The sequence below is a fragment of the Schistocerca cancellata genome, chromosome 4 (genome assembly GCF_023864275.1).
Source record: "Schistocerca cancellata isolate TAMUIC-IGC-003103 chromosome 4, iqSchCanc2.1, whole genome shotgun sequence".
Classification (NCBI taxonomy): Eukaryota; Metazoa; Arthropoda; class Insecta; order Orthoptera; family Acrididae; genus Schistocerca; species Schistocerca cancellata.
In genome coordinates, this window is record NC_064629.1 from 603,160,020 (window position 1) to 603,172,317 (window position 12,298).

The 12,298-nt window shown below is 44.7% G+C and overlaps 1 protein-coding gene across 3 annotated transcripts in view; it reads left to right on the plus strand.

The window, feature by feature from the left end:
* Window positions 1-12,298, plus strand: part of LOC126184928 (potassium voltage-gated channel subfamily H member 2-like) — a 1,246,473-nt gene that overhangs the window by 268,888 nt on the left and 965,287 nt on the right. The gene's annotated exons all lie outside the window — the stretch shown is intronic.

Sequence of the window (12,298 nt, forward strand, 5' to 3'; positions counted from 1 at the left end):
AGTGTTGCAGAAATCCGAAGTAGTGTAAAGTTGAACCAGACAGTAGGGGATTTTACTTTATTATATGAGCTTTCAAACAGCAACTTCATTTTTCTTGTTACGGCCAAGCCTCTAACGGCAGCGTCGGCTGCCTGTAAATTTTCTCATCCCACGTTCTAGCAACAGGAAGTCAGTATCAAGGCAGGCAATCTCTAGAGATGGGCAAAACTGTTCTTTTCAGAGATCGGATCAGAACTGTTCACTCCCTGAAATGAATTAGCTCTTTTTCATGACTCACCACTCATTTACAATAGAAAATAAATGGAAGGCACATTGCCCTTTAAACTTGGTTTATTCCAGTACTATACCTGTATTTTGATCTTATTTGATCCTATTTTGAAGTAACACAGATAATGAGTAAGAATTTTGTATTGTTTATTGAAATTTCCACGATATGACAAAGTTTTTGATTATTGATTTATTTTGCACTATCGTGGTTTTTTGGGTGATCGGAAAATGTTGCAACTTGAGATTTACATTAACAATATGTTTGGCTACAATGTATTAAAATTTCATTAACCTCATACAAATACATCGCAAGCCATATATTTTTAAAGTGAACGTTTCCTTCCGAAGACGCCTAAAATCGCAAAATCCGTACCAGAATAAGAAAAAAAAATATAAATTGGACTGTAAAACGAAAGTGCTGCATATAGCCTTACGCAGAATAAAACAAGGAAAATATTGGTGTATCACATTTTGTGATATGTTTATCAGTTCGCTCGAAATTAAAGCGTAAATTCGAGTGTCCATAATAAAAATCCTATTGTAAGAGGAGTCGTCAGGAACCTAATCTAATCAGTTTAAACAAATAAAAATAAAATAAAAACTAATGATGTATACATAACATAATAATGTAATATACGTAGCGGAATTACTACGAAGAACAATATCCAGTAGAGACGAACTCCGATGCAGAAGCACTGAGTCCAGCAGGTCGAGCCGCGAGCTGTATTACTGCGTGAGCTAAGACTGCAGAGACCAGAGTGACACCTGAGTTGCTTTGCTCAACGCTCTGGCTAGAGTCGAGAACGGTGCGGTGAGCGTTGAGCGGGCGAGTTCCGAGGGTGGGGGGAGCGGTGAACGGCCACCACTCACCCGCTCCGAGACAAATCGTCCGTTCCCTTGCGAGCAGGTTGTTGCAAGTAGTTCCTATGTTATCCGCTAGGTGGCTCTCTGTCCTGTTGCTCGCATCAATTGCCCAGAGGGCAGGACGTGCGACTGAAACGATCGCCGACAGAGTGCGATGCGAAGTTAAGCTGCGCCAGACACTGCATGCGGCAGACGACGCACAGAGACGGCACGGCATATGTGAAACACAAAATCCAATGGGGCACTGCACAATGCAGGCAGCCAAGGTAGAAGCAGGGCAGAGGCCGGCGCTGGCTGTGTTGTGTGGCGTGCACTGTGCTGTGACCAGCAGAGACGCTGCTGATATGCTCCGTCTCTCTCTCTCTCTCTCTCTCTCTCTCTCTCTCTCTCTCTCTCTCTCTGCCGTGGGAAACGTTTGGAGCTACCGTTCTTTTTTTCTGAATCACTGATTGTTCACTCCTTTGAAAGATTCAACTCTATGAATCAGTTCAAGAGCGGATCCCCCATCTCTAGCAATCTCGATCACGCGCCTCCCTCGTGAGCTGACGAAGTAACGCCGTCCCAGGCGTTGCTGACCAAGCCACGCTCTGGAAAGTTCCATTGCCGGCCTCGCAGGTTTCTCGGTCCTGACCAATGAGGGCGGAGGAAACGGCGTGGCCGTGCTGGAAGTACTCGGCCGCCCGCCACTGGGCTCGCTCTCTTGGACACGCGCCCTGTACCCGTGAACATATTCTGCTTCTCCCGGTGCTGTGGCGCCGTGGAATTAGTTTTTGCAGCCGGCATGCCGCTCGAACTTACCCGATTGGCAGACACCAGCTTTCGTTAGCTTCACGACTTATGTTTCGCCAAACTCTATGCTCTGGCTCGCCCTCGCCTACCTAGGCCTGGCTGTGTGACCCCTTTTTAACATGCTTTCGCCAATAAATGGCCTTTTTCTAAATATTATCCTGATGACTTAATTATGTCCACCGCATTCCCATCTGTCAATCATGTACAGTAGGATGGTTGTAATAAGATCTTGTTTCATATTAGTTCTCCTTTTGAACTAATCTTCTGGTATCTGTGGAGCACTGTTTCTTGCCGTTCACTGAAATCACCTTCTGTCCCCGTTGCTATCAATTCGGGTTTACCCACATAATTAGCTAACAGAAACTGGGTTAGGAAACAGAAATTTTGATACACAATATAAAGGGAAACTTTTTTGCTTTCAGCCGGCCAGAGTGGCCAAACGGTTCTAGGCGCTACAGTCTGGAACCGCGCGACCGCTACGGTCGCAGGTTCGAATCCTGCCTCGGGCATGGATGTGTGTGCTGTCCTTAGGTTAGTTAGGTTGAAGTAGTTCTAAGTTCTAGGGGACTGATGACCTCAGAAGTCCCATAGCGCTCAGAGCCATTTTTTTTTTTCAACGATGTTACTAGATTTCGAGTATCTGAGGCAGCAAAGGCTTACTAGCTGCATCCCGTGTTACCGTGTTTTACGTATAAGGGGCAGTCAAATGAAAATGAAAACACATGGGAAAAAGAAAGTAAAAGTAAAAAAAGTAAAAGTAAGTGATTACTTCAAAAGTAATCGCCATAACTATATTTTATGGAAAAATGTTTGCAGATGCCTACAGAACCATGATTGTACTGAGGCGTGCACCTCTTCGCCTGAAGCAAATCGAAGGTCACGAACGTTTTTTACAGGGCTCCAAATGTATGAAAATTGCGTGGGGAGAGATCGGGACTATATGGAGGATGTGTAATGGATTCCCAGGGAAACTTGAGCAGCGTAGTCGACACAACTGTGGGCCCACCAATATGTGGCGAGGTTGTTTCGACTAAGCTGCAAAGTTTCACTGGGATACCCTTACACAGTCCCGGTATCTCCCCATGCTATTCACGTATTTTTCGAGCTCCGAAGAAACACATTCGTTGCTGGGTATGTGCTTCGGATGAATAACGGCACACCTGGGTACCATCATTCTTCCGTAGGCAAGCGCAGACATATTTCCATGAAGACGTTGACCGCCTTGTCTCACAGTGTTATAAATGCGTTAAGAGTATTTGTTTCGAAATAACAAAAAGTTTACTTAATTTTTTCCATCTGTCTCGTTTAAATCTGACTGCCCCTGACAAACAACTTAGCGCTAAATTCTTCATGAGCGGAATTGCTAAGGGTGCAACAACTGAAAACAACGAAATTCTTCACAAATGCTCGACAACACTTTCCTAGGTATGCAAGGTTTCATGGCCTTAACCGCTAATAATGTTCCTCGTGATTCTTCAACGTTAGCGACGAAAGCAAGGGAACGTTCAAAACGTTACAGCAGCTCTAGAAGTTGGGTTACTGGCGCAGATCTAAACAATAAACAGTGGCGTTATCGTGGCCGGATGAGGAAGGTGTGTAAACAATCTGCGGAGGTTTACACAGGATAGCATAAAAACAGGTTATCATCACCGTCCATCTCTGTGAGCTCCATCTTCGTCAGTATACCTGCTGAAAGCTGAGTCACGCCAGAAAGAAAACGATCTTTCGTTGCCTCTCCTGGCGAGTTATATCACTCGACTTCTGTGTCAGAACTAGGCTCTCAGAAGTGATTCTCTATCGACAGCTTATTATCCATGAACCTGAAACGAATCTTACGCTACGTACGCAGTGTGCTTTTATCTTCCGGCACGACATAAGCATTTCGAAGTTAATTAATCACTAATGCACAGGCAGTTTTCCCAAGCTACAAATCTTAACACTCGTGCAGAGATATAAACTAATCACAGTTGTTCGCCGTTGTTAAAACAAATATGGTTGGCAGAAACGATCGAAATCCCGGAATATGATAACTCTTGTGTTGCGTACGTGAAGTAAGCAGACTTGCAGGTGTTAGGGCAGTGGGCACACAAACTAATACCACAATAAGACGGCCATTCTCAGTAGTGTTTATACTTTTTCCACACAACACTTTGGGTCACAAATCACAATAAAATATTATGCTTTTTCTCGAAGATAACTTACTTCCCTGCAAGAAATGCTACGAATTGAAAATGTGGAACTCACTTTCCTATGTTGTCTTAACGAACGGTGGAAAAAATGTGAAACTCACTTTCCTAACCTCTCTTAAAGAATCATGGCAAGCTGCATTAATTGTTGCTCAGATTTATGTAGAGATAATAAAGAATGGTGATCTGAATATATTGTCGTCTTTAGAAACAGACGCCATATTAGTATACAAACTCGAAATCCCTTCCTCGAACTCAGGACACTAGTTCGGGGAAGACTACCATTTGAAGATACTATTTCTAGATACGTGCCGTCAACCATTAAGCCATCGAGCTGGAAAAGAACATTTTTGTGAGGCTACTGCCATGATCCACGACCGTTCAAACGCCGGACATTAGTCGTAGATGGACCTCAGCGGCAGTGGTCTTCGGCGGGAAGGGGGGAGGGACTAGAGTATTCGCAAACCATTCTCAAACAATTAAGAGCGATGGGGCGGTGCATTGTCTTGTTAAATGACCAGAACCTTTGCGTGTGCTGCAAACGAACAGAACAAACCGACAGAAGGTGCCTGTGAGAGACAATAGAAGACATTTCATTGTATGGAAACGTTCTCCAGACGAGAATACCTGCACCACCTACGTGCCTGGTACCTTGTTAACACACATCATCAATTTACTTATATTGTTTTCGACGTAATTGTGTTCTTCCATCGGCTTGTATCAACGTGTACACGAGTTATCGGCCCAAGAGAACTTTTACGCATGCTAATCTCTGTGCGGCTAGCAGAGACCTAGTTCAAGACTTTTTTGAATGCGTGATGTCTGTTCCTACGAAAGAACAAATGGTTCAAATGGCTCTGAGCACTATGGGACTCAACTGCTGAGGTCATTAGTCCCCTATAACTTAGAACTAGTTAAACCTAACTAACCTAAGGACATCACAAACATCCATGCCCGAGGCAGGATTCGAACCTGCGACCGTAGCGGTCTTGCGGTTCCAGACTGCAGCGCCTTTAACCGCACGGCCACTTCGACCGGCACGAAAGAACAGATATCACGCAGATCCCGCAGCTGTGAAACACTGTATGTAAAATGAAGGGGGACCAATGCTGCCAGTTGCAGCTGGACATAAAGCGTCGACTAGCGAAAATGTGTACTAAGTACAGGACAGCGACTGAGGATAGGTGGCGCTTGGTGGGAGTGGTGGATCAGCCGTGAGGCGTACCGAGGTAGCCGCGCAGTTGCGATGACGCTGTGTCCCTGATGGTTCAGTGATTACCGTACCTGCCTAGTAAGCAGGAGATCCCGGATCGAATCCCGGTCCGGTACACATTTTCGCTCGTCGCCGCCGATTCCGCTTAGTGTCCCACTGCAACTGACAGCATTGATCCCCCTTCGATTTAGATGCAGTTAAGACGTTGTGGCTGCTTTATGATTGTTGTTGTTCACCAGTGAATTGGCCAATCATTTGCTGCGCCGTGGCCGTCTACCGACTGTTAAGCTCCGCGAAACTCGACGGAGAAACCTTAAAATAACTTGGTGATATCATTTGCAGTTGACACTGACCGCGGCGGTTTTTCTCAGAGGGAAATACTCGCTGTAAACTTTTGTCGCGATGGCATGTGAAAAACCCACTATGGGATATGGGGTACGGGAACCCACGATGTGACTTCGATGAAATGAGGTGATATCGCCCATGTTAATCTCCACCACCAAATTAGCATAAGGTCTGATGGCATTCCCAGCTACTAAATTTGCTGTGACAACATGAGCGCTTTCCCCTCAACACAGCAGTTATCTGAAATTCAAGTGCTCAAGGTTCATTTAAAGGAACAAACATCCACAACCTGCAATTGAGCAAAGTCTTTCACTTTCACTAACTGCATACATTCTGGGAATTTTTCCCTGCAGTGCAGAAGAACACAAGACACTGAAATGTGTTGTGTTTCTGACCCTCTAGGATTATGAGCTTTCAGGATGTTCGTCGTTGAGTTCGCTTGTATTGCTTGAACTTACAGCATAGAACGTAACTGAGTCCGAACGCTGTAATGAGATTGAACCACGCACCTGAGACTGGAAGAATAGCCTTTGATGTGCGTAGGACGGAACTAGTACGATACAAGGTAAGAGGCACGGACTGGTCATAAAACGTCCCTGCGGATTGTTCTTCATTTCAGTATACAGGCTGTCCCAGGAGGAATGGGACATTACAGGAAACTTCATTCGAAGCAAAAAACGTGTGGTAAACATGAACTCTAAAACGCATAGCCTATGAACTATTGAAACTTCCCCTTTGAAAATTAAGAATGACACTGCTGGAAAAATTCTTACGTTATTTGATACATAAGCAGCTGAGTAAAATTCAACGTACTCAGACAGTTTTCTCTTTACTTATTCTGATCACCACTAAACTGACACACAATGTTTTAGCGCAACGCAATCTGGCTTTCAATAATCCAGGGCTACAAAATAATGGCCCTGACTAACAATAACCTGTACCTTCCATGAATCACTTACCTCACAAAACTCTTCGTGACTCGAACTACTGCAATACAGCGAGCGCCAATACTGCCAGCTAAATAAAAGATTCTAACAACTGAAGGCACTAACTACTGATAGACATAGTTAGCAAATGAAAGATTTTGATAGAGAACAAACAATGTATTTACCTAAATAGTGTTCAAAAGTCATTATATATATATATATATATATATATATATATATATATATATATATATATATATATATATATATATATAGGCCTATATATATCAGTTGCAACGGCCTTGCCGCAGTGCATACACCGGTTCCCGTGTGATCACCGAAGTTAAGCGCTGTCGGGCGTGGCTGGCACTTGGATGGGTGACCATCCAGCCGCCATGTGATGTTGCCATTTTTCGGGGTGCACTCAGCCTCGGGTTGCCAATTGAGGAGCTACTTGACCGAATAGTAGCGGCTTCGGTCAAAGAAAACCATCATAACGACCGGGAGAGCGGTGTGCTGACCACACGCCCCTCCTATCCGCATCCTCAACTGAGGATGACACGGCGGTCGGATGGTCCCGATGGGCCACTTGTGGCCTGAAGACGGAGTGCTTTATATATATATATATATATCAGTTGATGACATCCAGTCTTACAAATTTCCTTTCTCTGATGGACACACATCCAGATCGTCCGCTCTCAAAACTCTGACATCTCTCCCCCCCACAACCACCACTGCTGGCGGCTCACCTCCAACAGCCCAACGCTACGCTCTGTTCACATCCAACTGCCCAACGCTACACTAGCGAAGATTCCAACAATGAGTCCAACCAACCACAGACTGCACACAACGCAGTCAGCGATTCTCATACAGAGCACTATGTGGCGTTGCCAACATAAAAACCTAAACAGCATACTTACACTATGAGCACTTCTTAATCTTCGAGAATGTGAAATAAATCTCTTCAACTGCAAGCCTTTTCAGTTCCATATTTTGGGATGAGGTGCCATGGAAACAAAACATAGGAAAAACGGTATAGTAAACACAGGCTTTAAAATGCGTACCTTAGGAGCTGTGAGCAGTTGTTCAATAGAAGTGATGTGTTACACAGCAGCGAAGCTGAAGAAGTACACTTGAGTTGCAACACTTGTGAAAGATTAACGAGTTCCTAATTAGTTCCTCTTTTCAGATTGCCTACATTCACTTTGAAGCGCGCATGTAGAAATATTGTCTCAGTGTTTTGCGAATTGTATCATTAAACTAAGTTTTTCACTTTCTTTTATTGCTTACTTATTAAATATTTATCTAGAGGTCAAGGTAAAAGAGTTTGAGCTGGACCGTAATTCTACTACTTCTGTGACTTTTGAATTAAATATTTTCCCTTAGTTTTTAGCTAAGATAACAGCGAGTATTTACCTGCTCTACCGAACAAAACGTAGTATACTCGTCTTGTTCATGGACTTACGCCTTTTCTGACCACAATCACTGTAAAACCATTTGATGAGGTTCTCAATAACTCAAGGTGTCTCTAATTCCAAAATATTTCATTCATATGTGGCCTGTTGAACTGGCTGTTGAAACACGTGTCTAAAAACACTTTCAGTACTATTGCTTGTGTAGTTTCCCAAGACGAAACTAGGCGTATTAAAATCTCCCTACATTATTGTAAGGATATCGACGCATTGTCGAATGCAGAGTCTCTTTTAGTCACTCGGGTGTTCGAGTTTCGGCGCCGGATCTCCGTCTAGGGTTCTCGGAGCTTCCCTTAACTTCAGTGGTACCATGTGCATTCTCCACATACTGTGCCGCTGGAATAGTGGGTGATGATGATTGGTTTTGGTGGTGGTGGTGGGGGGGGGGGGCTCTCAACACGCAGTTATCAGCGCCCGTACAAATTCCAGTCATTACTCAGTCCAATCTCGCCACTTTCATGAATGATGATGAAATGATGAGGACAACACAAACACCCAGTCCTCGCGCGGAGAAAATCCCCAACCCGGCCGCGAATCGAACCCCGGCCCCCGTGATTTAGCGGCAGCAACGCTAGCCACTAGCCCACGAGCTGCGGACCCTTTCAGTTCTGAGCGCACAGCTAGAACGCAAAAATGCCTACAAAATAGTGTCTCCCACCAAGTGAGAAGTGTTTGTTGAGAAGTTTCGCCTGATTTCATGCAGCTTACATAAAGTAACGTTCATGCGTTTTCTTCTGCATGACAATTCTCGGCCGCACACTGCACGGGCAACGAAGATGATCTTGCAGCTGCGGACTGGAATAGTGGTGTCTGGTGTACAGTCGTCACCTGATCTGCGTAGACCAGCCCTTTATTCTTCCAATGTAAAACCTAGATTGAAAAATTCTGAACTAGGGAAGCGTATGGTTGACACCTAACTTAGCTTCAGTTAGTGACCACGATAAATCCTTGGAACGTTGTTGCACATCGACAGATATCCTCAGACCCCGCGTGCTAGGCTACCTCCCGTCACCAGTTCCCTCGGTTTAAGGAAAGAAACAAGGGTGTTCTTAGACCCCAGGCGACAGGCGTCATTGGTTCTACATCTACATCTGTATCTGTACCCTGCAAACCATGGGAATTGAATGACAGAGAGTACATCTCATTGTACCAGTTATTAGGCTGTTTCCCCGTGCCATTCACGTATGAAATGCGGGAAGAATGAGTGTTCAAAGGCCTCCGTGCGCGCTGTAGTTAATTAATCTAATCTTGTCCTCAAGAAACCTGCGGGTGTGTTTAAGCATGTCCGATAAGTGTATGCAACTGTAATTGGTGTGTGTAGTGTGTATTTATGTTTGTATTGAATGATGATGAGCGAAGGGAGAGTGTGAAGCCTGGTGCCAACCGTAGCCAACTCCTTTCGAGTAGCAGCAGGAGAGGTGCCGAGATCATCCGACGTCCCCATTCAAAAAAAAATGGCTCTGAGCGCTATGGGACTTAACATCTATGGTCATCAGTCCCCTAGAACTTAGAACTACTTAAACCTAACTAACCTAAGGACATTACACAACACCCAGTCATCACGAGGCAGAGAAAATCCCTGACCCCGCCCGTCCCCATTCGATGGACGAGTCACCATCTACAGTGTCACATGCACTTACTTCCTGAGAAACTGCGGAGAGGTTTGCAATTTAATCCAGGAGATTGTTGCAAAGTCTGATAATCAGGGACCTTTCGCTCCACCCCTCCTCCCCGTGCCAAAAGCACGTGACGTACTCAGGCGGTTACCCATCCAACTACTGGCCACGCCCATCTGACGAGAAGCGGTATATTGATCGTGGAAAAGTTGTTGACTCTGCAGAGGTGAAAGTGGCGCCTAATATGTGAGTAGCATGAGCAGGTCTTGTACAATTAACACTAGGGTCTACAGCCATTTGAGAAAGATTACAAAATCAGAAAGTTTGTTAATGAGTAGAGTCTAACGATGAATTGATCTCGAAGAGCCGGCCGTTGTGGCCGAGCGGCTCTAGGCGCTTCAGTCTGGAACCGCGCGACCGCTACGCTCGCAGGTTCGAATCCTGCTTCGGGCATGGATATGTGTGATGTCCTTAGGTTAGTTAGTTTTAAGTAGTTCTAAGTTCTAGGGGACTGATGACCTCAGATGTTAAGTCCCATAGTGCACAGAGCCATTTGATCTCGTAGAAATTTTAATCAGTGTTTACCTACAATAAGATCAACAATAGTAACATTTCGCGAGCAGGAAGTTTTAAAACCGTAACAGCACCGTGTACAGTAATATTGGGTGTCGTTAGATAACATTTTCGGTCAGTTCACGTGCGAAGCAGTATAATTCATAGCCAACTCATTGGTCTACCTATTGTATATCACCAACTGAATCGAGCATGGTATCTGCAATATCCGTTGCACGTTCTGTACGATTTGGGAATATTGGGCTTATTGAAACCTGTTCTGAAATTTGTTGCAGCGGGAATTTTCCGTAATTAACAAGCTCATTCTACCCTTATTCAGTAACTTATCGCTTGTGAAGTTAGTAAAAAAAACCTAAATATACAGCCAAAAATATTAAACAAAGAAGGAATTAATTCGATGAATTTTAAATGCTTTTACTTACTTTAATGAAGAATGTAGGCACCAATTCCGATTAACAATACATAATCTCTGCTAAACCTATTGAAATTGAGAACGTGAATTTTTTAGTGTTTGTTGTAAGGGGAAGTTGATAATAAAACGCAAAGTTATATTAATTCACCATCTCGTGCATAGTTGTCGTTGCTGCGAGATTCAAATCACTATAAGGGGCGATCTAAAAGTTTCCGTTTGACAGCGTTGCTGCAGCGTATACGCAACGTAGCGCGACTCTGATGTGGATATCTTAAGCATCGACATGTGGACAAGGGATAAGTGTGGCGTTCATGTCATTCCGGCGTGCGTGCGGTAAATGCGGAAACGTGAACTATGGCGGCGTTATTACCAAATGTGTTTAAACAGGACCGACGCGCTGTTATTCTTTCCTTGGCTGCCGAAGGACAAACACCGATAGACATCCATCAGAGAATGAAGAATGTGTATGGGGCAACATGTGTCTCGGAAATCTCTGTTGTGGAAGGGTGTGCCAAGTTCCGTGTTGGTCGCGATTCGGCACAAGTTGCAAATGTCGTAACGCAGAAGTTAAGCCAACTCGGTGGAGACACTCGAGGACACACTGAGTCCTAATCTTCCCCATGTGATTATCACACCTCCGATCCTTAATAAAAGACATTGAAGGGTCGACGAATCCTGTCGGACTAGGATGTGCAACAAGCAGTAAGGGCCTCTTTCACGCAGCTGGACACTGTGGTTTACCAAACGATTATCTTCAACCTGGTGCATCCGTGGTGGGATGATTGCCTTAATGCTCACGGCCATTTACCCTGGGTTGTACGGCCTTGGAACGGAAATTTGTTTGATCGCGCCTTATACAGGGTGTTTCAAATATGACCGGTATATTTGAAACGGCAATAAAACCTAAACGAGCAGCGATAGAAATACACCGTTTGTTGCAATATGCTTGGGGCAACAGTACATTTTCAGGCGGACAAACTTTCGAAATTACAGTAGTTACAATTTTCAACAACAGATGGCGCTGCGCTCTGGGAAACTCTATAGTACGATATTTTCCACATATCCACCATGCGTAGCAATAATATGGCGTAGTCTCTGAATGAAATTACCCGAAACCTTTGACAACGTGTCTGGCGGAATGGCTTCACATGCAGATGAGATGTACTGCTTCAGCTGTTCAATTGTTTCTGGATTCTGGCGGTACACCTGGTCTTTCAAGTGTCCCCACAGAAAGAAGTCACAGGGGTTCATGTCTGGCGAATAGGGAGGCCAATCCACGCCGCCTCCTGTATGTTTCGGATAGCCCAAAGCAATCACACGATCATCGAAATATTCATTCAGGAAATTAAAGACGTCGGCCGTGCGATGTGGCCGGGCACCATCTTGCATAAACCACGAGGTGTTCGCAGTGTCGTCTAAGGCAGTTTGTACCGCCACAAATTCACGAAGAATGTCCAGATAGCGTGATGCAGTAATCGTTTCGGACCTGAAAAATGGGCCAATGATTCCTTTGGAAGAAATGGCGGCCCAGACCAGTACTTTTTGAGGATGCAGGGACGATGGGACTGCAACATGGGGCTTTTCGGTTCGCCATATGCGCCAGTTCTGTTTATTGACGAAGCCGTCCAGGTAAAA